Source organism: Hemiscyllium ocellatum, chromosome 14 (genome assembly GCF_020745735.1).
Source record: "Hemiscyllium ocellatum isolate sHemOce1 chromosome 14, sHemOce1.pat.X.cur, whole genome shotgun sequence".
Classification (NCBI taxonomy): Eukaryota; Metazoa; Chordata; class Chondrichthyes; order Orectolobiformes; family Hemiscylliidae; genus Hemiscyllium; species Hemiscyllium ocellatum.
In genome coordinates this window covers 28509490-28523107 of record NC_083414.1, presented here as the reverse complement: position 1 = coordinate 28523107, position 13618 = coordinate 28509490, and the positions used below count along the sequence as shown (strand labels likewise).

Sequence of the window (13618 nt, the reverse complement as noted above, 5' to 3'; positions counted from 1 at the left end):
AGAGAAATGACTAAGCTGCGGTTGTTTTCCCTGGAGTGTCAAAGGCTGAGGGGAGACTGCAGAGAGGTTTAAAAAAATCACGAGGGGCATGGATAGGATAAATAGTCAAGGTCTTTCCTCTGGGATGGGGGAGTCCAGAACTAGAAGGCATAGGTTTAGGGTAAGAGGGGCAAGATTTAAAAGGGACCTAAAGGGCAACCTTTTCACATAGAGGGTGGTGGGTGTATGGAATGAGCTGACAGAGGAAGTGGTGGAGGCTGGTACAATTACAATATTTAAAAGGCACCTGGATGGATATATGAATAGGAAGGATTTAGAGGGATAAGGGCCAAATGCTGGCATGTGCAAGTTGGACTGAAGGGGCTGTCTTCATGCTGCACAGTTCTATGACTCTGACAGTTAATTCAGACTACAGAAAGGAAAGGGAGCTCAGTCTAACCTTAATGATATGCCACTCCTCATACTGAAATATTCTAAAATAAAAGTCACCTATTAATACTTTTGTACTGAAAGAACTGAACTACTTTTGGTAATTGTTAGGGAGCACCAGAGCATGATATAACTTGGAGGGTAAAAGCTGGGCTTTGTAACATGCACCTGTGCTAGAAACCTTCATAGTAGCCTTTCTGCTGTTGTGAAATAATTTTGCAAATAAAAACTGCATTTTACTTCAAACTTAAAGAACTGGGACTGAAAACGTTCAATGGTGCAAATCATTCTGAAACACTGTTCTCATTGCTAATTCTATCATTTTATGTTGAAACAACAAGATACCATTTGCCAATTTTATTCTCTTGGCTGATAACAAAAAAGTTCTGTAAGAAGGAATTCAAAAGTTTGGTTCTTTGAAAGCAATCAGTAATAGATTTATTCAAACAATAGAATTTTGTAACAACAGAAAGCATTGTAGAATGTAATGCAGATCCTCACACCTTGCAATTGACCAATGCAACCTTTTCCTCCAGCTAACCTAGATAGCCAGCCAATAGGGATAAAATCGACAATAGGTTGAGCAGAACTTGCCCAGTTCTGGGTCTCCCCAAAATGCGTGAGAATTTCTGGACTAGAATATGTTTATTCCATTTGGGGTGGCACAGTGGCTCAGTGATTAGCGCTGCTGCCTCACAGCACCAGGGATCTGGGTCCAATTCCACCCTCAGACAACTGTCTGGAGTTTACCCATTTTCCCCATGTCTGCATAGCTCTCTAGTTTTCTCCTGTAGCCAAAAATCTGCAGGTCAGGTGGATTGGCCATGCTAAATCGCTCTGTTGTGTCCAGGGATATGCACTCAAGGTAGATTAGCTACAGGAAATGTCAGGTTACAGGGATAGGATAGGTGGGAGGTCAGTGTGGAATGCTTGTCAGTGGATCAGTGTGGATTCAGTGGGCTGAATGGACTGCTTCTACACTAGAGATTCTGTAATTAGTCAAAATTAAATTTGGACCTTGGCTGAACAAAATTTCTTTACTAAATTTCCTGATCACCAGCACCCTAGTTTGTGTTTAGTTTCTGTTAAAATTACATACACTAATTCAGAAGTGAAGATGCTGCCTGTTAAAGTTCATCACTGTTGCTTGGATAATGCATTCATCTGCTGAGAAAATTCAACACTGGCAGACTACCAAGCTACATTGCTTGTCTGAACTTATGCTTTCTTTTATTCCTGCATTTATGGGACATTTACATTGATGAGTATTTGAAATAGAAGGTACATTCACCAATGCTGGTGATCCAATGGTCAGCCACATTCAGGGGAAGCAGCAAAATGAATGATCACTGAAGTTCTAGCCCTCGCTCTGACCCAAACACAGGACTCTGATGAGAATTCAAGGTCAATTCTACACTTCAGTGCTACTTCCTTCCTTGAACATCTTCCAAATCAAAAATTCAGGCATTAACCTCAATTAATATGACATAATGTTACAACCAAATGAGGAAGATCTGGCCAGCCCCTCTTTTCTTCATCCACTCTTGGTCAGTCACAAAGTTTTATTTATCATTTTTAACACACAGTTAAATGTTTAAATTAAAACATAGTTAACAAGATCAAAATGAGTGAAAGATGGATTTTATTATCGCCACTGCAAAAGAAAATGTAATAAGTTAGTATCAAAAGCACACACAAACACAGATGAAAACCTTACAAAGAAATGTAAACAGGAAGATAAAGGTAATTGCAGTAAATGTTATGATTTGGAGATGCCGGTGTTGGACCAGGGTGTACAAAGTTAAAAATCACACACCAGGTTATAGTCCAACAGGTTTACTTGGAAGCACTAGCTTTCAGAGTGCTGCTCCTTCATCAGCCGCCTGATGAAGGAGCAGTGCTCCAAAGGCTAGTGCTTCCAATTAAACCTGTTGGACTATAACCTGGTGTGTGATTTGTAACTTAACGCAATAAATGTTCTTTGGGTCCTTTTGTCCTGAAAATAGTTTGAATATGTAGTTTCTAGTGTTTTTCTGTTTCGTCAGCAGAGGCAACATTTGTAGATCTTGAGCTCTCAGTGAATGCTCATTTTTTCCAAGTGGATTTTTCACCAGGCACTGACATTTGGGATTAAGTGAGACAGATAGAGAAAGTATCTTCCATTTGTTGCTTACAAATCAATCCTTTTTCTTGTCTCTGCCCAGTTACTACGAATTATCTGTTAATAAAGGCCAATGTGTATATTCCCGGGTCTGCTCATTGTTTCAACTGGCAGGTGAGACTTTCATCTCCAGTAAATGAATGTATCATGTAGGTGTGAGTAAAGCAAGAGATGGTAATTTCTGGGCCCTTTGTTGAGTTTCCGAGTCTCCTAATTAAAATGGCAATTTGGATGCAACTTGTTTATATATTCCATGTGGGTTGCCTGAGCTTCTCAAAAGATTGCAGCAGCCATTTCAGTTCAGTACTGCATATGGCTGCTGTCTATGGAATACGAGTGAATGGAGGTGTTAGCTTGCCTTTTTGAACTATATCGTTGGGGATAATCGGGGGCACCATAGTGTAAAAGGTAGTTTCCTGTCTTGCAGTCTCTGAAGTGGTGTGCAGCTGGGATTTAACTGTGGTGACAGTAACGAGAACTCCACCAAGACTGAACATCAGCAAACACCTCTGCTTGTCCTGTTACACGATTGTACAAGACAGGTTCCAAAGAGGCCGTTTGTAGAATTAATGAAATAAAAAGCAGAAACTTGGATGAAAAAAGTCAACATGTGTCACAGCAGACCAGGCACCTTGAATCTTACTCAAAACACCAAAAGTGGAAAGATTCGGTCAATAATTTCTGAACCTCCTCTTTAATCTCCCTCCTGAATGTTTTAAATCTGTGCTGTTGCTTTAGTTTTGCCAATCAATGCAATCCATCTAGCACTATTTACCTCATTCTAATTAATAGTGATCTTTAGTAGGTCAACCCTTAACCTTCTCAGCTCTGGTGTAAGAAACATTCATTCCTGAGAATATGCCAAGGAAAGACAAGGTTTGTTATAATTCTACTTTTACATGACATTTAGTGCTAAGACCTAAACTCTAGCTTCAGATTAAACTGACCTTAAGCTTGAAAGACTATCAGGCCATGTTATCACAAATCTTTGCAGTGTTCTCAAAGCAAGAAATACAATGCTGGTGTGTTTGATACTTTCAGACTTTGTTTTAATGTAATTTCTGCACCAAACCCTTCTAAAATAAACTATACTGTCAGTGAAATTCATGGTCTATTCATTTTATTCTTCCTTATCAAAAATGTGATCTCATACAGCACATTGAAGTTACAAATATAGCTTTATAATGATATTAGGGAAGGACTGGATGGCAAGCAAGAGATTCAGTGGGGCAAAGCAACAGATTGGTCAGAGATTGTTTTAAGAGAAAATTTCTAAAGAGGAGAACTCATTGGTGAGATTAAAGTACTGAGGGAAAGGGTTCCAAGACATGCAATTGCAAATTCACCCCATAGACCTATACGTGTATGCACATGAAGGAGGGACAGAGAGATATATTGTGTGTGTGTGTGTGTGTGTGTGTGTGTGTGTGTGTGTGTGTGTGTGTGTGTGTGTGTGTGTGTGTCTCTGATTTGCAGATACAATCTATTTTGTTCAAAAAGCACGCAATCTGCAGGCAGTCAATCCATGTGACATATTATAAATTCCTATTTTGGAAATAGAACCAGTCTGACTCATGATTGGTATACAGACAGACTCAAACCACATAGGTTTAATGTATTGTCTGAGCGAAGATATCACCCTTTTTTATAAAACCTTAAGTTATCTCAGGAATGTGACGTGAAAGAAGTTCTGGGATTTACATATTAACGAATTGAAACCTGCAAACCAGTCTAAAAGATGAAAGATTTAACAGCATTATATGTTTGTTCAATATATGATATCAGTTGCCTCACACTATGATCTTGTGCTATAAATTCTGTTTCTTATGAGTCTGTCCCACTGGCTACCTGACAAAGCAGCAGCACTCCACAAGATAGTGCTTCCAAATAAACCTGTTGGACTATAACCTGGTGTTATGTGATTTTCAACTTTGTCCACTTCCTCGTCATGATATTAGAAAGGCAGCCTATGTTTTAAAAGTGTGGTTCATCCATGATGCTGGCCTGGGAATGGAATGGAATTGATGTCAAGACTCTGGACTTCATAGCAGGATTGCAAAGGAAATGCCCTTGATCTTCCCAATGTTTATCAAAATAATGTAATTCAACCAGATGACAATATTAGCATGATTATTATTTATATATTGAATGAACAACATAAAAATAGAAACAAATTGCTGCACATGTTGTAAAGTAAAATGAAAACTCGTAAATGTTTTGCAAGACGGCCAGCATATGTGGAGAGAGATACAAATAGAACTTTTCAGTTTAATGACTTTTCACCAGAACCTATGAAAGCTCAACCACCTGAAAAGGTTAACTTTTCTTTGTCTGTTGCAGACATTGTCTGGCATACTGCGTATTAATGGTATTTTCTGAAGTTAGGCCAAAACAGTAAGTTGTTTTATATTAGTTTTAGATTTCCTTGTTGGCCAGGAGGAGTATCATTGATGCTTAACCTCCCCTTCTCAGGACTTTTCTCTTCCCTCCCACAATGTCGTGTGATTTCATCTGCCCCAAATTTAACACCTTCCCCACTACAAGACATTTGTGAACTAATCCCTGAGGATTTACAGAAATTGCGGAAAACTGGCATAAAACTCAGACAGACACAGTGGGAATCAAAGCAAAAATAGCACCATTCTTTTTTAAATAAATTGAAAGCCAAAAGTTTCATCAATTACAGATGTTAGTTGATGTTAATATGTCAATCAAAATTTTGCACTGCTGGTACCATCCAGAGCAAATAATACAATATAAAAATAATGCTTGAACTGTGCTGCATTTGGTCAAGATGGAGACAAGTGTGGAAGAAGCATTTTCAATTTTGAATGCTACATAAAAAAGGGGAGTCAAACAGTAGTCCAGAAGAAATTTGCTTTGAAGCAAAATTAAATTTCTAGTATTTGTACTTCCGATAAACAGTCATGTCAGTGTGGTAATTTAATTGACCTCATTGATTTCAGATTCTTTAGTTCATACAATGATTATAATGATTACTGGTTACAATGATTAATAAAAAGGATCTAGTGGGCAATCTGACCGATACTGTATGCTCACTCTCATTACGGAATTCTGTAATATCTAATTATTAATTTCCAACTCGATTAATTATTATTGTTTTTATACAAACAAATTATCAATTTATTTCAACTTATTCAAATTGGTGTTCTGAATTTTCCTATGTATTTATTTGTACTTCATTGTGGGATATGTGCATGATTGTATGGGTGAGCATTTATTGCCAGCCCCTAGTTACCCTTGAGAAGGTGGTGATGAGCTGCCTTCTTGAGCCATTGCAGTCTCATAGTGCTGTTAAAAAGCGAATTCCATGATTTTGATTGAGCGACAGTGAAGGAGCAGTGATATATTTTAAGTCAGGGTGATGCATGGCTTGGAGAGGAACTTGCAGTTGGTGGTGCTCTAGTGCTTCTAGATGGTAGTTATCATGGGTTTCAATTGCATGTCCATAACAATAATTCCTGGCAATAAGATACAAATGTGATCTGACTTCTGCCTGAATGCAAAAATGTTCACTTATAAGTGACTTTCATTTTAAATACATAGAGGAACGGAAGGGGCACAGTAGCAGTGTCCCTAGCCCAGGGCTAGATGACTCGCCTAGCTCTAAAATGTGATGTAACATGCCTGAAAACGGTGATTGAAGTAACTATTGAGGAACGGATTGTAAAGTGGAATGCATTTTAAGTTTGTAATCTTTTACACAAGTTGCAGCCGCAATCACATCACTGGGGTTTTACTGTGAGGTTGTCACCCAGGTGATGAAATGACTTATGAGTGAAGAATAAGAAGATATTTTAATCAGGCCAAGGCAATATATAGAGACATGAAAACCAAAGAGGCTGGAGTTTCACTCCCTTTGTATTCTACCATCTAAAGTCAAGGCAAATGGTTTTCAGACTATCTGCCTGGACAAAACACAGGCCAATGCCCTGAAAATGTTGGCAACCTATTTAACTCTCCACTTCTCATTAACTGCAAGGCTGTACATTATATTCTCTAGAGTTCCCATGGAGCAGCTGCAATGACTGCCGCTATCTGATGTCAGAATATTTCATGTGTACATCATGCTTCTGTGATGTATATTGGATTTCCTAAAGCCATTTTAGGATATACCTGAGCGAGCTCCGAATGGTTGACAATGCAGTCAAAGGGAAGCTTAGATCTTCAGTTTAAATTTTATTGGAGGAATAAAATGCACAGGAGACAAACTGGTGCTACAACAAGAAACCACATTTCCATATAGGTACGTAGGTGAGATAGGGCGGCACGGTGGCACAGTGGTTAGTACTGCTGCCTCACAGCACCAGAGACCCGGGTTCAACTCCCGACTCAGGTGACTGACTGTGTGGAGTTTGCACATTCTCCCCGTGTCTGCGTGGGTTTCCTCCGGGTACTCCGGTTTCCTCCCACAGTCCAAAGATGTGCAGGTCAGGTGAATTGGCCATGCTAAATTGCCCATAGTGTTAGATAAGAGGTAAATGTAGGGGAATGGGTGGGTTGCGCTTCGGCGGGTCGGTGTGGACTGGTTGGGCTGAAGGGCCTGTTTCCACACTGTAAGTAATCTAATCTAATCTAATCAAACTTCAGAATAAGTTGATTCTGCCAAGAGGGAGAAGCCAAAAAAACATAGATGAAGTTCAAGAAGAGAGTCTTGTGCATCAGAATACGGTCATTTCCTGGAATTTTCAGGAAACAAAATACGGGAGATGTTTGTGTACACTACTGTGCATTCTATGAAGTTTCACACAACTTTGATCATTATCCAATTGTTTAATAAGTAATCTGGAACTGCTTTATGACACCATCTCTCCCATGAGGGTAACAAAATAAACCGACAGTACCTTGTTGTTAGATTTCTTGCAGATGGTTCTATATTCTATTTACCATCATGCAGTTCCTGGGACATAGCTTGATATTTAATTTGTACCCACGTAAAACCAATATTATATTAAATTCAGAAATTAACTCTCAAATAATATTTATCCAACTGTTTCCTATACAGCAATAAATTTTGATGAATTGCATTAGGTGATTGTCACACACTGACCTATTCCACCCAGACAGCAACTGAGCTTTTCCTTCATCTTCTTAAGAATGAAAATGAAGCCATGTTGAGAAGAGGTTTAGCAACCTTCATTACAATAGAGTGAAAAACCAGTAAAAACTAGTTCTCAGATGCATAATTCCAAGTCAAATCATTGTTCACAAGCTTTACTGTTTCCTTCTTCTGGAAACTCAGAGAAGAATCTTTAAGTGTACAACAGTTTATATTATTGACCTTTATCCAATACAGTCATTTCTAAATAATTAATTCAAATTCTGCAGGGAAATCTGCCTGAATTATGCCCAATTTCTTGCCAGTAATGTTTTGTTGATGGAATGGATTTTAGACAGGGTTAGCCCATGATTCCTTCTACAGGCATCCCACATTGTTGTAAAAATGTCCGAAGTGTCTGAAGTAGGCAACAGGTCTTTCGCAAACACTGATCAAAGGCTGCACATCCTACTTCCACATTCAGCTGAATCTCAGTGAATCCTGCACTATGCGTGATCCATTTAATTTTTCTGGACCTATTGTATGTTTCAAGAAAGGCACAATTTTTTAAAAAGTTTCGTTAATGTGGAGTCAGAAGGGCACAATTGGCTGCTGCAAGTTGGGAAACCCACCACTTTCATTCACTGCCCAACCAGAACATGACTGATGTCCAATTGAGATGTGCCAGTTTTGCAAAGGACCCAAAATGCAAGTTGCTTTGAGTGCCTGATTGCCAGTTGCAATCACCAATTTATTCTTTCTGTCTTCAGTTTCAGGCACTAAATGACTTTAAGCATCAATAATCCATTTGAATTAATGTATTGCTTATAAAAGTTTGCAGCATTTTATAAGTTATCTGTGGATCTCATGTTTCACATACATATTCACAAACATGGTTATTCATTCTGCCATGTAAAAGTGCACAACTTTGCAGATTTAAAAGGACATTGTTAGTTTGCCATTAACCCTTGGAAAGTAGCAATGGACTTTCAGCTTGAAAAGGAAGGAATGACTCAAAACTATTTTCCATATCAAGCATTTACAAATACTCTGAGGGAAAAGTTGATGTGTTTCTCACAAAACTGTGAGCAAGTTCTTTATCTGCACATTTAAAATATCACTCCAAGTAGCAAATGGAGCAAACCTTCCTGATGTAAGATTCAGAAAGAAATTACACCTCACATAAGAAAATACATGCAACCACATATGATTTAAAGATTTACTTAGAACATGCTATCATTTGTGCTAGGCTATTTGTGTTAGGGCCTTTGATTATGTTTTCTGAGGTAGTGGGAAATATAGATGGAGTCGATAGATGGAAGGCTGGTTTGCATAATGGACTAGGCTGTGTTGACGACTCCTTGTAGTTTCTTGCAGTCTTGGGAAGAGCAGTTGCCATATCATTGAGGCATCCAGATAGGCTGCTTTCTTTGCTGCATCTATAAAAATTGGTAAGAGTACTGTGGACATGTCGAATTTCCTTATCATCCTGAGGAAGTGCAGATGTTGTTGTGGTTTCTTGACCATCACATTGGCGTGAATGAACCAGGGCAGATTGTTGGTGATTATCACTCACAGGAACTTGAGGCTCTTATAGAGTCATAGAGATGTACAGCACAGAAACAGATCCTTCGGTCCAACTTGCCCATGTCAACCAGATATCCCAACATAATCTAGTCCCACCTACCAACACTTGGCCCATGTCACTGTAAACCCTTCGCATTCATATACCCATCTAAATGCCTTTTGAATGCTGCAATTGTACCAGCCCCCACCACTTTCTCTGGCAGCTCATTTCATACATGCACCACCATCTGCGTGAAAATGTTCCCCTTTAGGTCCCTTTAATATCTTTCCCCTCTCACCCTAAACCTATGCCCTCTAGTTCCAGACTCTCCCATCCCAGGGAAAAGACTTTGTCTATTTATCCTATCCATGCCCCTCGTGATTTTAAAAACCTCAGTCTGTGATGCTCCAAGTAAAGCAGACCCAACTTATTCAGCCTTTCCCTTTAGCTCAATCCTTCCAACCCTGGCAGCATCCTTGTAAATCTTTTCTGAACCCTTTCAAGTTTCATAATATTCTTGCAATAGGAAGGAGACCAGAATTGCATGCAATATTCCAAAAATAGTCTAATGAACATCCTGTACAGCTGCAACATGACCTCCCAACTCCTATACTCCTTGCTCTGGCCAATAAAAGAAAGCATACCACTATCCTATTTGCCTGCGACTCCACTTTCAAGAAATTATGAACCCAAACTCTAAGGTCTCTTTGTTAAGCAGCACTCCTGAGGACCTTACCATAAAGTGAATAAGTCCTGCTCCGAATTGCTTTTCCAAAATACAGCACCTCGCATTTATCTGAATTAAACTCCATCTGCCACTCCTCAGCCCATTGGCCTATCTCATGAAGATCCTGTTGTAATCGAAGGTAACCTTCTTCCCTGTCCACTACACCTCCAGTTTTGGTGTCATCTGCAACTTACTAACCATGCTTCCTGTATTCATATCCGAATCATTTATATAAATGACGAAAAGTAGTGGACTCTTATGACACTCTACTGGTGACAGACCTCCAGTCTGAAAAACATCCCGCCACCACCACCCTCTGTCTTCTACCTTTGAGCCAGTTCTGTATCTAAATAGCTAGTTCTTCCTGTATTCCATGAGATCTAACCTTGCTAACCATTCTCCCATGGGGAACCTTGTCCAATGCCTTGTTGACGTCCATATAGGTCTCGTCCACCGCTCTGCCCTCATCAATCTTCTTTGTTACTTTTTCAAAAAACTCAATCAAGTTCATGAGACATGATTTCCCATCACCACCTCATTTACTGTCCATTCCTAGTTGCCCTTGAGAAGTGATGGTGAGCTGCCTTCTTGAACGACTGCAGTCCATCTGGTGTAGGTAGACCCACAAGGCCCAGCAACACTGAAGAAACATTGAGCAGTCAGGATGTTGAGTGATTCAGAAATTTACTTGCAAGTGGTGGTGTTACCATGCATTTGTTGTCCTTCTAAATGATAATGGGCATGGGATTGGAAGGTGCTCTCAACAGTGCATCGGTGAATTTTTGCAGTGGCAATGTAACAATGGAGGGAGCCAACATTTATGAATGCGTCGCCAATCAGGCAGGTTGCTTTGTCCCTTTGATCACATTTCCATTATCAGATAATGAAGGTCACAGGCCCTTATCTTGGCTATTTTTCCAGGAATAGATACTCCCCATTAGATAGACTCTAAGAGATCAGAAATGTTTACTAAGTAACCTCAGCTAGCTCTTTTTAAAAGTGAGTGTGCTCACTGATTTTTCTATGAATGTTCTTTCTGAGGTTGAAGGATGGCCACACATTCAGCTGTCAGCTGCATCTGTTTTAAATTTGAATTTCAGAAAGCTATCGTGTTAATACCAGGCAGCTGCTATGTATACCTGGCTACTGCCTTAATCTTGCTGCAGTTGGAACTAAATTAGGGCTGATGTCAGTGTCAGGTTGTATCGAGCGTGATTATGATCACTCAGAGAAAAAGGATGGATCAGATTCCACTTTCCCATAATATTGTGAGATGGTTCTGCTCACTCAGCTGGGAAATAATGATAGTGTGCCAAAGGTGAAGTTGGCAAGAATACGTTCAAAGACCTTTGAAATAACTGAAATATTTTGCCTAAATAAAAGATTATTGGACAGAAATTCATCTTGACTAGTTGTACAAAGTAGGCCAAAAATAAATGGTAATCTGTCACTCTCACAATATATACGTTATATTGTTGCAGAACTACCTATCAATATTAATTTCTAAAGAATTCTGGGCTCAGTTTCAAATCAATGCTATCATAAGTACTCACTTTTGAAATCTGGTTAGTTTTAAGCATTGAAGTTATCTCTCTCTAGAAAGTACCTTGAGATCTTCCCAAACCATTTCTTTTCTCATTTTGAGGATGTTAGCTGTTTTAAGTTACAGTATAATTGCATATTAACAGGTATAAAAAAATTCATAATGGTGAGGCATGAATGAAGATTTGCTGGGATATACAAACAAACTGAGAAGCCATTGTCTGGACTCTCGCTGGTCCTCAAGGTTAGCAAGTTTGGTGAAGGCAAAGCATTCTTGTCAGCTGTTCATATCCAATAGATATGATTTAAATCCTTTCTTTTTGGGATCCAAATGAGCCCAGGTGAGGGCAAGTTCCATCATGTGACATGTTGTTATAGCTGCCTTCATTAGGCAAATATCCTTCAAACTTACACCTAGATATGCCCTTTTAGAAGTGAGAAGCATGTGGACACACAAAAGGCTATAACTGAAGGAGAGCAGAGCTCCCAGAGAGTTACAGGGAAAGGGAAGTGTGAGACCTTGAAGGAATCATGAACCGCCGAGTGATGGGTGAATGAAGCTTAGTGTGAGTTAGGATATTTGAAGGCTAACCAGAAGAACTCTAGAATACATCTGATGGGAAGAGAGGTCGAGCTGGCCTTCAGCTGAGCAAAGGAATTTCAGGTAGTAGTAGGCCATTACTAAGAGACCACAAAAAGTTTCTTACACTCAACTAAGTAGGTAACAAGATATCATTGTGAAAAACAGGCAGAGGAGACCTAAGATTTCATTATGGAATGCCTGTTGCCTCTGTCACATACAACAAAACAAATCACTGAGATCTCAGTTTAAAATTGCAGTCATGATGTAATCCAAATCCACTTTATATTATTACAGATGGTTCTCATTGCCTACAAGTCAGTGCCGTACTTGTGCAAAAGGACATATTAAAGTTGCCACCCATAGGAAGGTAATTATTGAAACATTTGAACTTTGGCTGTCATTTTTTTATTTTTGGGAACTCAGATTCTCTGTTAAAGTCATCAATAATTACCCATCCTTTGGTGCCCTTGACAAGGTGGTGGTGGGCTGCATTCTGAATTCTTAAAACCTTTGTGGTTAGGTAGGAAGTTCTTGGATATTGATCTAGCAATGTCGAGATGATTAGGCTTTCACTTATCAGCATTGGTCAATAGCTGCCACTCACTGCCGTCAGCTTTTTCATGCCACTCATTATCCGAAATTTGGATGTTGTCCAGATTTTGCTACAGAACAGGATGAAGATGTCCAAAGAATTATAAATGGAGTTGAACATTGTGTCATCAATAGCAAACAGTAAAGGTTATTAAGATAGCAGCTAAGGACAATTAGCGCTAGGGCATTGCACTGAGAAATGCCTGCAGTGAGGTCCCACAACTGAGTCATCCCATCTGTTATGACACAGAGGTGAACCCTTCTGTTAATTAAACGAAACACCCAGAAAAGCTTGCCTTGCTTCATAATCTGTTAAAATATGAGTGATAGAGAACTCCCAAATTCCACTATTTAAAGAAAATAACATCAATTTATTTTCTAACTCTAAAAGTGCACATTAAACAAACACTATTCGCAAATGTAAGCCCCCCCTTTCTCTTAACTGCTCACTATTTGCCTCCAACTCTATAACAATATACTGTTCCAATAAGACACTTACTAAAATTACATCAACTTAATTTCAAAATCACACAATCTCTGTCTTCACTCTTGTGGCTGCTCATCTCCCTGAATCATCTTCTTTCTTTTTACTGTTAGTATGTTTCACATGGAAAGGTATCTTTGAAAGAAAGCATTTTTAAATTTCTTTGAGAGCAAGAGGTTAGGTTAGCAATTAGCTCTGCAGGAGTTTCTTTCTCTGTGGCAGTTGCTCACTGACCAATTTTCAAAATGTTCACATTCTTATACACCCAACATCAGATCATCTCATTGATGTTGGCAAAACAATAAATTCAAACGCTATTGGGGCATAATTTAAACTGATTGGTTAAATTTGAATTGTTGTCAGAACTGCAACCAAAACTATGGTATCCCTTTCACAGCTAAATGTTACGTATTTTCAATTTCCCAGTACAATCTGGGACTGTCATCTAGCCATATACACAGATGTTTGTAAGCTC

General features: G+C 39.1%; 1 protein-coding gene across 4 annotated transcripts in view; it reads right to left on the bottom strand.

The window, feature by feature from the left end:
• The window catches only part of fbln2 (fibulin 2), a 181667-nt gene that overhangs the window by 87645 nt on the left and 80404 nt on the right, over positions 1-13618 (bottom strand). The gene's annotated exons all lie outside the window — the stretch shown is intronic.